This window comes from Sus scrofa, chromosome 1, assembly GCF_054392235.1.
Source record: "Sus scrofa isolate SSC_HxYL_T2T_F1_AM1 chromosome 1, Sscrofa_HxYL_maternal_Yorkshire_Landrace_v2.0, whole genome shotgun sequence".
In the NCBI taxonomy this organism is placed as follows: domain Eukaryota; kingdom Metazoa; phylum Chordata; class Mammalia; order Artiodactyla; family Suidae; genus Sus; species Sus scrofa.
In genome coordinates, this window is record NC_139383.1 from 73,244,043 (window position 1) to 73,257,760 (window position 13,718).

Sequence of the window (13,718 nt, forward strand, 5' to 3'; positions counted from 1 at the left end):
CAAGAAATGGCAAAAAGACAAAAAAAAAAAAAAAAGGATATGCATTTCACATTTTGATAGGTATTGCCAAACTGCCATCCATAGATGTTGCACCAGTTTATATTCCACCAACAATATAAAGAGTGCTTTGCCAACCCAATAGTTTATCAAATATCTGGTAATTTGCCTATCTGGTATGTAAAAGATTGTAAGTTATAAGGTAAATGTGTATATCTCCTATTATGGATCATGTGGAATATTTCTTTAAAAATATTTAACAACGCTTTGTGTTTGCTTTTCTGTGTATTCTAGTCATAGCATTTCCCTGACTTCCTATTGGGTGGTTGTTTTCTTTTCTCATTAATTTGTAGAGATCATTATGTAGGGAGGTTATCTCATTGTATGTGACATGAGTTGCAAATATTTTTTCAGCCTGTTGTTTGTCTTATGACTTAGCCAATAGTAATTTTTCTACAAACATTTTAATGTAGTTGAATCTATCATTTTAAAATAATTTTATATAATAGTTAGAAAGGGTCTTCACTATTTTGAGGTTAAAATAATTTTCCCATATTCTTTTCTATATTGTTATTGTTCATGTTTTAACATTAAATCTTTGATCTTTTTAAAGAAATATGAGTATGGAGATCTACTTATTGTCTTTCAGATAACCACCCTATTGTCCCAAACACTTATGATGACTCTCTCATATTGAAACTATTGTACCATAGAGCAGGGACAGAGAAACTATAATCTGTGGCTCCAAACTGGCCAACAGCTTGTTTTGTAAACACAATGTTCTGGGAACACAGCTGCAGCCATCCACCTCTATATCGTCTGTGGCTGCTTTTGTACCACGATGGCAGGTGAGCAGTGGCAACCAAGCCTGCATGGCCCACAGAGCCAAAATAATTAGCTTTTCTGGCCCTTTACAGAAAAATTTTGCCAAGTCTTGATAGAGAAGCAGAAGAGAAGAAGGAGGAAGAAGGTGATGCAAAAAGGAGAAAGCGAAGATATCCTGAAAATAAATCTAATTTTTTTGGCATAAACTGTGCAGAGGAAAAATATTCATTAGGAGGAAAAAAAATGAACTGAGATTGTGGCTTAGCTTCCTCTTTTATAGTCTTCTCCCTTGGTAGAAAGCGAGGAGCTTGAGTTCAATGGTATGTTATACTACAGTACATGTTATACTATATAAATAATGTTATATATACTTTGCTTCACAAAGACCCACATATCTCTCATCATTTTTTCTCCAGACAAGGCCAGGAGTCCCTGCAGAGGCTCCAGGTCTTGTTCGCAGATTTAATGAGGTGTGAATGGTTTCAGGGGACCCTTTGGAATATGAAAAGCTGGGGATCTTTTTTGGCACCTCTCTTTGGAATTATGCACCACCCCTCTCAAATCTCCTTCTTTCTCCTAGGACGAACAAGAACCCTCTCTAAACTGGCTTTTATTTTTTTAAATGTGTTGTACAGGACCCAAAGGATTTTTCCCCAGAAAGTATAGTGTTTCTCTCTTCTAAATAAGTACTTTTTAAAAAAGGAATTTCTACTCCAGTGTCTCAGTGTGCTATGCTGGCTTTTTAATGCTCTAGATGATTCCCCTCCTTATCTTAGACACCATGGTTTTCCATAAGTTACTCACTAATCCCATTAGGCCCTTCCCAGTCATCCTAAGCATAGTTCACCCTCTTCTGAAGCAGCTATGATATACCAATTATTAAAAATCAGACCAAAGTGCTTGAGAAGAGGGGCAGTAACAAGTATAGGATTAAGTTCCTTTTATTCGGGAGCTGTAATTATGGTGATGAACTCTAAAATGCTTCAAAAATATTTAATTTACTTTATATTATCATTATTTCAGTTTTATGTCCAGTTCTACACTCTAAAATTGAAGAAGCACATGAAAAATTTAGTGTCTACACATTATAATATTAGAAATAAACATTGTGTGTGAAGAACATTTATATTTTCAAAGCACATTTACAAACCTCATTCTATTTGATTCTCAGAACAATCAAACAGGTGTGGCTATGTCTATTTCATAGATGAGGAAACTGAGTCATGGTTGATTTATTGCATTTTTGTTAAGTTTATTTTTTTATTAATTTTTTAAATCCTTTTTTAGGGCCACACCATGATATATGGTAGTTCCCAGGCTAGGGGTCAAATCAGAGCTGCAGCTGCCAGCCTACACCACAGCTTTTAAGCCAGATCCTTAACCCACTAAGCAAGGCCAGGGATTGACCATGCATTCTTATGGATAATAGCCAGGTTTGTTACCACTGAACCACAGTGGGAACTCTTACATTTATTTTCTAAATACAGTTAAGACATTTGCATCACTCAAAACTCAAGAGCCATATAAAAGTAGACAGTGAATAACCCCCCTCCACTCAGCTACCCTTTTTCTCCTCCTGTAGGCAATTGTTTGTTTTCTGTATATTCTCTTAGAGATTTTGTATGCTATACAAAGCACATAGAGCTACACATGGTTTTCCTTTTTACATAAATATCACTATATACATTGTTCTGAATCTAGCTCTTTTTCATTTAGTGATATAATCTAGAGATATGTCATATCAGTATAAACTTCCTCCTTCTTATAGTTTCACAGTATTTGTTTATATGAATTTGCAATGTATTTAAAAATCTTACATCAATGTACTTTTTAGGTTGCTTTCAATCTTTGCTTTTAATTTTTTTAATTAAAAACTGAATAATATCATATGTTATTTGTCTTTCTTTATCACTAACTTTTGCCATTTTTATTATTATGTGTCCTGGTGTGGGTCTATTTGGGTTCAATTTGTTTGGGGCCCTCTGTGCTTCCCGTATCTTGAAAGTATTTGTCTTTCTTTTTCTGACTTATCTTCACTCAGTATGAGGGTCTCTAGTCAGAAAGAGAAAAACAAATACCATATGATATCACTCATATCTGGTATCTAATATACAGCACAAATGAACCTTTCCATAGAAAAGAAAATCATGGACTTGGAGAATAGACTTGTGGTTGGGGGCAGGGAGTGGGATGGATTGGGAGCTTGGGGTTAATGGATGCAAACTACTGCTTTTGAAATGGATTAACAATGAGATCCTGCTGTGTAGCACTGAGAACTATGTCTAGATACTTACAACAGAGCATGACAATGGGAGGAAAAAGTATGTATACATGTAACTGGGTCCCCATGTTGTACAGTGGGGGAAAAAATTGTGTTGGGGAAATAACAATAAAAAAATTTTTAACAAAATAAATAAATCTAAAAAAATAATAAAAACTGAGTAATTTTTATGCACAGGTCATTTACATGTGTGCAAATGTATCTGTTGGAGAATTTGTTAGAAATGTTAAATCAAAAAATACATGACTTTGGAGTTCCCATTGTGGCACAGCAGAAACGAATCCATCTAGGAAACATGAAGTTGCAGGTTTGATCCCTGGCCTCACTCAGTAGGTTAAGGATCTGGCATTGCCGTGAGCTGTGGTGTAGGTCATAGACACAGCTTGGATCTGGAGTTGCTGTGGCTGGCATAGGCTGGCAGCTGTAGCTCCAATTAGAACACTAGCCTGGGAACCTCTATATGCCATGAGTGAAGCCCTAAAAAAAAAAGAAAAAAAGGAATAAAAAAGGAAAGAAAATACATGCCTATAAATTTTGAGAAGCATTGTGAAATTTTCCTTCTTGGGATTAGAGATTTTAGATGATTTAGCCAAGACTGCAGAGCTAATTTTTAATGGGTTTAAAGTTAAAACAAATGTTTACTAACCAGAAAAATAGGAGCTGTAATGAATGGTACATTTGGGGGAACACTAACTTCTTGTGAAATACAATTAATTGGTGCATCTGAAAGAAAAGAGAGGGAGGAGTTGCCTCTCTTGCCTACTCCATCTTTCTCCACTGTCTTTGGTGTACTTGGTCCCTGAACCAGAGCACCAAGCAATGAACTAAGCTCAGCAAGCTTAGGTGGGCTTACCTCCTGTCAGCCTGGTCAGCTAGTCTCATAGAAAACTGAGATGTAGGCTTGTATGCCTGTACTTAAAAGCTGAAGAAAGCAAAGTCCTTTACCTCAAAAAGTACAATACTAAGAAGAGAAAGGGAATGAGTTAAACCCTTCTTCAAAGGTGCTCCTCTCCTGCAAGATGGACCTCACTACAAGGCTTGGTTTGTGGGTCACTGTCCATGGTGCTGACAGCGTCCCTATGGGCTAAGGCAGGGTTGCTTTTCCTATGCCTGCGGCACTACAGTTTTTTACAAACTTAAACCCTGGGCTGGAGAGGAAGGAGGCAATCAAGGGAAACAAAAGGCAAAAAGTCCAGGGGCTGTTTGGGCAGACTGTTTGTGAGGCTGGATGGAGAAGGAAAAGAGATTGGGGTATGATTGGGTATTGTTTACAAATCATCATAGATACTAAAAGATAATTCTGTCCCTTTGTGATTATGGTGGTGGGGAGACACATATAATAAGCGCCTTGCCTTATGCTTTCAATTATTTTATGCATATAGGCCCTGAGGACTTGATGAAAAGTAAGGTTATAGAAAGAACAGCAGAGAATGCTATCATGTTGAATTTCTTGAGTGGACAATTTTAGAAATAAGATGGATTGCCATCTGCCTGAGCTGATTTAACTATAATCCTGCCAAAGACTGGGAATAGATTGGAAAAACTCCTGAGGACCTCACGATATTTTAAGTTATGACTTCAATGAAAACATTCATCCCATACAGGCTCTTTATCTCTGTTTGAGCTTCAGGGCAGCCTGGATTTAAACTGAAATAACATCACAAGTTATACTGATTATTTTTGTCTTATCTAAAGTCAGTTGCCTTCAAGTGTTGTTTTAATACACACAAGAAGTTAATAACTCTCTCAACCTGTCAGATCTTTCCCTAGTAGCATAAAAATATAATACAGAACGTGAATTCAATAAATCCTATTCATTCCTCATTGCTACCCTAGAATTGAACAATCTTCCATCCACATGATTAAGTCTGAAAAATACTTATGTGTTGGTGCAAAAAAAAAAAAAAAAAAAAAGAAACCCTTAGATATATATGAAGTATAAGTATAAAAATATAATTGTTTCTGGAGTTCCCATCATGGCGCACTGGTTAACAAATCTAACTAGTAACTATGAGGTTGTGGGTTCAGTCCCTGGCCTTGCTCAGTGGGTTAAGGATCCAGCGTTGCCATGAGCTGTGATGTAGATTACAGACGAGGCTTAGATCCCACATTGCTGTGGCTCTGGTGTAGGCCAGTGGCTACAGCTCTGATTCAACCCCTAGCCTGGGAACCACCACATGCTGTGGGTGCAGCGCTAGCAATGGCAAAAAGACAAAAATAAATAAATATATAAATAAAAATATAATTGTTTCATTTCTATTTTTTTTCATTTTTTAAATGCTAAATTTTCAAATTGGAGGAAATATATAGTTTGGAGAGTTAAGCCGAAAATTCCATAAATGCTAAAATTTATTTCCAAATATTTTAATGGTTTCACTGGCAATGCAGTTGGCTTTGCGCGCTTGCTATGATTATAATCATTGCTGCTACAGGGACACACAGCTTTCAAGCTGTCTAGGCTTACAGGGCCCTTGCATTTGAGCAGTCAAAGCAACATTCACATGGCAGGTCACTAAACAGAGTCTCCAGGGGTTTCTACTCATGTATCTGTCTCCACATGGGGTCAGATTTCCCCACAGACCACCAGGAAAGGAAATTATTTTTCCCAAGTGTTCTATGATTCTGCCTGTGGGCATTGACTCTTCTAACCCTTCCCCATTCCAAGTTTAGAGACTGCCTTCAAGTTCTATATCAAATTTATCTATGCCGAGGCTGTGACTCAACTCTAGTCTAAAATCCATTTGAGAAAAGAAAATATTTAAGGGAAAGAGTACCCTCCTTTCTTCTGGATCATAAATTCTCCACATTTGCTTTTCCTCACAAACAGCTAACACAATGATCATCTCTTATTTGGGGGAGGTCTTTTTAGGGTCCCAGGCATATGGAAATTCCCAGGCTAGGGGTCGAATCAGCACAGCTGCTGGCCTATGCCACAGCCACACCAGATCTGAGACGTGTCTGTGACTTATACCACAGCTCACAGCAACACCAGATCCTCAACCCACTGAGTGAGGCCAGGGATTAAACCTGCATCCTCATGGATACTAGTCAGATTCATTACTGCTGAGCTACAGCAGGAAGTCCAATGGTCATCTCTTATCACACTAATGATTCTCTGAGAAGGTGTAGATGAGAAAATGTAGGAGGGCATGTCCTTTTCTGCTCCACCCAGAGACAGAGGCTTATCAAAATGGGGTGGGGGGAAGTTGGGTGATTAACCTTATACAGCACCCCACAATTTTTTATTTTTTATTTATTTATTTGTCTTTTTAAGGCCACACCTTCAGCACATGGAAGTTCCCAGGCTAGGGGTTGAACTAGAGCTACAGCTGCCAGCCTACGCCACGGCCAAAGAAACTTGGGATAGGATCCAGGCCTTGTCTGCAAACTACACCACAGCTCATGGCAATGCTAGATCCTTAACCCACTGAGTGAGGCTAGGGGTCGAACCCGCATCCTCAGGGATCCTAATGGGTTTTTTAACTGCTGAGCCACAAAGGGAACTCCCCCACATTTTTGATATGGCTTCTTGGGTGGTTAGCTTCTATGTGTAATGACATGGGCCCTATGAATCAACTAAGGAATAAAAACACACATCCTTGGGTTGGGGGAGGGGAATTCTATGGCCACAGTAAACTAAAAAACAAAAATGAAAGATTGTATTTTGGTAGCTATAAAGTTGTAACTATTCAGAGAATGAAACAATGAAAAAGAGTGCTCCAAGAAGGCCTTCTTGAAATGAAAATATAAATGAAGTATCACTTGATGCTTATTTCCATTTTTAAGTGTTTTTTAAATACAAAGTTTAAAGATAGAAACAGTTTAAAGAATAATAATAAAACAAACATTCTTAGGACAGTAAACCCGGCATAAGAAACAGAACATTTCTAACTCCTTGGAAGCTTTGTGAGTGACTCTCTTCAAGAGCACACCTTGCCCTCCAAGGGTTACTATGATCTGCATTTTGTAATAATAATTCTCCCACTGTTCTTAATAGTTTAATCACATATGGTTTCGTTTTGCCTCTTTAAAAGTTTGTCTCATATTTTTTCAGCTTAATTTCATGTTTATGGGATTCATCTCTAATGTTGTATGTAACTATAGTTTGTTTCCATTGCTATGCAACATTCCAGTGTATGAATAAAACATTTGATTCTTTTTCTTCAGGAACATAGTGGCTATTTTCAGGTATTTTCTTTCCTACTTTTTTTTTTGTTTGTTTTTTTGGACTTTCCCAACAACGCCAGATCTTTAACCCACTTCCCCACAAGAGAACTCCACACATCAAATTTAGGATCAAGTTTTCAAGTTCCTTTTGGGGGAGAAAAATGAAGCTTACTAGGATTGGGATTAAAATGGCATTGAAACTATAGATCGATGTCTATATGAACTGACATCTTTATACTATAGAACATTGTTATCTATGAACATAATATATTTTTCCCTTCATTTAGATCTTCTTCAACATCTTTCAGGAAAATTTTATGACATGGCACATGAAGACTTCTATGTATTCCCTACCTTTTATTTGTTAGTGCTATGTTAAATACCTTTTCATGCTCTATTTTCTAACTCTTGCTGGAGATAACAACAACAGTATTGATGACGATGACAACAATCACTAACATGTATTACCTGTTCACTATGTGCCAGACACACTTATTAGACTCCCTGCTCTGCCACCCTGAGGTGTTAAGCAACATGCCCAGCATCACACAGCTACTAACTGATGAAGCCCAGACTGGAGAAAGGAAATCCAGCTCCAGCGCACTTGCACTTAACCATGGTGCTCTGTTCCATGTATTCTTGGTATTAGTTTCCTGAACCTGCAAGAACCAGTTACCACAAATAAAATAAAATGAATTTATTCTCTTATGATTTTGTAGGTTAGAAATACAAAATCCAGTGGAGCCAAGCTCCCCCCTTCAGAGACTCTAAGAATTGTTCCTTGCCCCTTCCAGTGTCTGGTGTCTACCCCAGCATTTTTGGGCTTGCTGCTGCATCACTCCAGTCTCTGCCTCCATCTTCACATCTTCTTCTCCTCTGTGTATCTACTCTGCCTCTCCTTCCCTCTTGTCATCAGATTTAGGGCCCACTCAGATAATCCAGATAAACTTCTCCATTCAAAATCCTTAACTCAATCACTTTTTTTTTTTGGCCATAGAAGGTAATATTCACTTTTTTACTCTATCAGGTAGTATATATAGGCTCTGAGGATTAGGATGTGGACATATCATTTGGGAACCACTATTCAGCCTACTGCAACTCTACAGAAAAGTAACTCATGCTTATATTACATATACATTCAAAAACCCAGCTGTATTTTCTGACCAATTCTAACAAATATCTGTCAAGTCTTTTGAATATTCTTTCTAGACAATCGCATCATCTCTGATATCCAAATCTAGGTGGGGTTTTTTTTGTTTGTTTTTTGAGGTTCCATGTTGTGTAGTACATGCACCCTGTTGTGACTGTCATCACAAATGACAACAGTATTTTCTGTGTGTTCACTAGGTAAAAGACATGGAACTGGGTGATATGGGAATCAAAGGGATGAATGAGACAGAGCCATTGCCCTTGCAAAAGTATAACTGAGACGTGGCTTGTATACATGAAAAACAGAACCATTAAACAAAATGGAACAAGGTTACAATTACCTTTGCAGGCTCAAACTTCATTTAAAATAATTGCTTTTCTTTTGTCCCTAATACGTGGGCAGACTGCATCACCTTAGGTGAGGTGTTTCATAATTACCCACCCTTTTTTTCCCCCCTTGTTTTGGACAAGTGGGAAATGCCCAGGCAATGGTCTGAGTCATGAACATAATGATATTAGAAGTAAATGAAAAAGGAAAACAAAGCAGGAGAAGCTTGGAGCAGAATGGCTATGGCTCACTCTGCCCTTCTCTCCAGTTGATAGGACTTCCCGGCTCTCCCGTAAAGCAGAGATTACCATGGCCACAAAAGACTCTGAAACCTTGCCCAGAAACCAACTGCCAGATTGGGAATTCTGACGGAACATAGCACAAATGAATAACACATTATTTTCTTCTCTAAGAGCAACAGGTTATAAAAAGGAATTTTTAAAAATTACAATCATGAAGTCTGGATTCAGGAAACAGTTTTAGCTTGTCATTCAGCTGCTTACAGACAATTCTAAAGAAACTTAAATTTAGCTAATCCATAACATAGGTTACTATTAAAATTTTTAAGTGGTTTATAAAATAGGATATATTGGAGTTCCCGTTGTGGCTCAGTGGTTAACGAATCCGACTAGGAACCATGAGGTTGCGGGTTCGGTCCCTGCCCTTGCTCAGTGGGTTAACGATCCGGCGTTGCCGTGAGCTGTGGTGTAGTTCGCAGATGCGGCTCGGATCTGGCGTTGCTGTGGCTCTGGTGTAGGCCGGTGGCTACAGCTCCGATTCAACCCCTAGCCTGGGAACCTCCATATGCCGCAGGAGCGGCCCAAGAAATAGCAAAAAGACAAAAAAAAAAAAAAAAAAAAAAAAAAAAAGGATATATTAAAAAATGTTTTTGTAAAAAAAAAAAAGAAAGGGTTTTTTTTTTTTTTTAAATAGAAAAGACTAGCAACTCTAATTATTCCTAAGTATGGTGATTTTAGTTCATTTTATTTTTATCTTGGATATAGGAATAGGAATGAAGGAAGAGATTAGACTATTTTGAAATAAAGCCCATAGAACTACTTAACTTTTTTAAATGTTATTTGTCGGGAATTCCCATTGTGGCGCAGCAGAAACAAATCCGACTAGGAACCATGAGGTTGCGGGTTCAATCCCTGCCCTTGCTCAGTGGGTTAAGGATCCGGAGTTGCCATGAGCTGTGGTATAGGTCACAGACACAGCTAGGATCTGGTGTGGCTGTGACTGGAGCATAGGCTGGCAGCTGTAGCTCCAATTCAACCCCTAGCCTGGGAATCTCCATAAGCTGTGGTACAGCCCTAAAAAGGACAAAAGACAAAAATTAATAAATAAATGTTATTTGTCAAAAATTAAAAATTATATCTTTAATTAGAAATTTTAATATAGCTTTTGAAACAAAAAAGTGCTGATATCCAGTAAGCAGTCAGTAAATGACTGCTAATGTTATCACGTAGTAAGAACGGTCTTCAAAAGGAAATCAGGATTACATTGCTTCGGAAGCTCTTGCAAAATCAAGCCTTGATCTAACCAAATTGTTGACAAAAGGATGATATGGGCGTGGGAGCTACAAAAGCAGAGCTCACAGAGCAGGAATGCGGTAGCCAGTATTAAAAGCATACTGCACCATGGCCAGAGATCCTGCAGAGAGAAAGAGAATGGGATGCTACTTGCTGGCAATGTGTGCCCTTTGAGGAACAAAGAAAGTTCACCAAGCATCATCGGGACCACCTCCCTGACTTTTGATTCCTTCATCCTTTGCTCATCACACAACGTTCTGATAAATCATCTGTCTTCTGACTAGCATAAGTACAACTGCTGTGGTGACTAAAGGTTTATTTCCTTTATTGTAAGCTAACTGGTTTACACAGTGGCCTTGGACAAGTGTGTCTAATGTCCCCGTGAGATGATGAGCAAAGTGTGTAGTGAAGAAAGTGAGTCTGGGACATAGGGGCCCAAGAATGTACCATCTCCCTGGGAGGCTCCTTCTGAGCAGCCAGGCAGCCTCTCTATATTCATGGCTCTCTTTAATGCCAACCACAGTATTCCCACAATATTCCCAGCAAGAGTGCATATGACCCAAAATATTTACTCAGGACCACAGCCAAACTTTTGCTCATTGATGAATGCATACACTGTTTATGGTCTTTGTTGGCCCTACTTATCCTCTCCCCTTCTCTGGGAACTGACTGTACTCCCAAACCAGAGGTGGGCATGTGAGCTGGGCTGGGCAAAACACAGAGTACTCTGTGGTCAGTGATCCTGCCAGGGATGGGAACATGACTCAAGATAGACCCTTCAGAGTCCTGCCCCAGGATTGTATCCAGCTGGACTTCCTTTGCAAATCAAAATATAGGATTAAGCCATACATTCAAGCAGCCAGGAGACTGTTTGTAGCATTGGCCCAGGAGAAAAATAGCTGACTGACCTTGGGCAAGTCACTTAAACTCTGTTGGAAAAAAGTTCCTTCTATCAAGTAAGAACTCCAATCAAGGCCATCTGGAATGTTCTGAATTAGGAGATGAGAGCTGTTATGTAGACACTGACAAAGATAATTTGTCAAGCTGTCTTCTACCATGGATTTAGTCTGATGATTCCTTCTCAATCCAACAACTGGGCTCTCCCAGGAACCCAGCAGCAACTGGAGTCCCAACACAAAATAAATCACAACACTTGCTGAGCAGTTTCTTAATTTTTGAGATTGGATGAGATGCGTTTACCACTGTGTTCTCAAAATTCTGGTTGGAGACCAAAGAAACTGAACTGAACTGGCAAGCTCTTATCCAAAGGCAATCCCCACTCCATGTTGGATCTCCAGCCTCAGTTATGAAGGTTTTGCCAAAAACTGGAGTCACATGTACCATAGAATACTACTTGGCAAAAAAAAAAGAAACAAACTATTGGTACATGCAACAACTTGGACAAATCTCCAGAGAATTATGCTCAGAAAAAGAAAAAAAAAACATAAATGCCAATGTGCTACATACAATATGATTCTATTTGTGTAACATTTGAAATAACAAGATTTTAGAAATGAGTTGATTTACAGCATTGTGTCAATTCCTGCTATACGGTATACTGACCTAGTCATACATATATATATATATATATATATATATATATATATATATATATATACATATATACACACACATTCTTCTTCTCATACTATCTTCCATCTGAAACTACATGATCTCAATAAAAATTTCAATTATATAAAAAAAGTTTGATGGGGTAGGGGGTTAAAAGGAACAAATTACTATATAAAAATAAATAAGTTACAGGATATATTGTACAGTGCAGGAAATACAAACAGTATTTTATAACTTTAAAGAGCATATAGTCCATAGAGAGGTTTGTTTTCACACCTCCAGAATGAGGCAGGTGAAGCCTTTTTCTAATAATCTGAAGAAAGAATTCTTAACATGAGTCCTCACTTATCCAGATCAGCTTTGTTCCCTGTTTGCATTGACCCTGAAATCACAAAGAGGCAAACAAACTAGTTGTCCCAATTCCTGTCTTACATGGTTTAATATTGGTCAGAAATATTTAAGACCTCATTTTCATAAATAGTAAAAAAATATTCACAGACTTAAAAGGCAATGTTTTATGAGACAACATATACTACTTTCCAAATTAAGATGGAGGAGTTCCCATCGTGGCGCAGTGGTTAACGAATCCGACTAGGAACCATGAGATTGCGGGTTCGGTCCCTGCCCTTGCTCAGTGGGTTAACGATCCGGCGTTGCCGTGAGCTGTGGTGTAGGTCGCAGACGCGGCTCAGATCTGGCGTTGCTGTGGCTCTGGTGTAGGCCGGTGGCTACAGCTCCGATTCAACCCCTAGCCTGGGAACCTCCATATGCTGCAGGAGCGGCCCAAGAAATAGCAACAATAACAACAACAACAACAACAACAAAAAAGACAAAAAGACAAAAAAAAAAAAAAAAAAAAAATTAAGATGGAGAATAGTATATAGTAAAATTTTAAACAATCCTGAAACAAACCTCAATCATAAGAGATTCATCAAAATAGTCCTTTAGTAGGACACACAGGGAACATTAGACTCATCCCAAATACACAAAATTAGGAAGACAAAAAGGAAAAAAATGGCACAAGCACAAAGGAAATTAAAAATATTTGTAGGCATGTATGCACCTCTATGTCCATACCCACACACAAATGGAATATTACTCAGGCATAAAAAACAATGAAATAATGCCAATTGCAGCAACATGGATGGACCTAGAGATTATCATACCAAGTATGACAGCAAGTGAAGTAAGTGAAAAAAAAGACAAATATCATAAATCACTTATATGTGTCACCTAATTTTTAAAATGATACAAAAGAACTCATTTATAAAACAGAAACAGATTTTTAAATCAAACTTATGTTACCAAAGGGGAAAATATTGGCGGGGGAGAATAAACTGGGAGGATAGGATAAACACATATACACTACAATATACAAAATAGATAACAACGACCTATGGTATAGCACAGAGATGTATACTTAATGACCTGTAATAACCTATACAGGAAAAAAGAATGGATATATGTATAACTGATTCGCTTTGCTATACAACTGAAACTAATACAACACTGTAAATCAACTATATGCCAAAAACTTTTTTTGAAAAAATTATAGGTATGCACCCCTATGTTCATAGCAGCATTATTCACAATAGCTAAGACATGGAAACAACCTAAATGTCCATCAGCAGATGAATGGACAAGGAAGATGTGGTATATATATACAATGGAATATTATTCAGCATAAAAAAGAATAAGTTTAATAGCATTTGCAGCACCAGGGATGAACCTAGAAATTATCATACTAAGTGAACTAAGTCAGAGAAAGACAAATACCATATCATATCACATATGAGTAGAATCTAAAATATAACACGAGTGAACTTATGGTTACCAAGGGGAAGAGGGGTAGGTGGGGATGGATTTG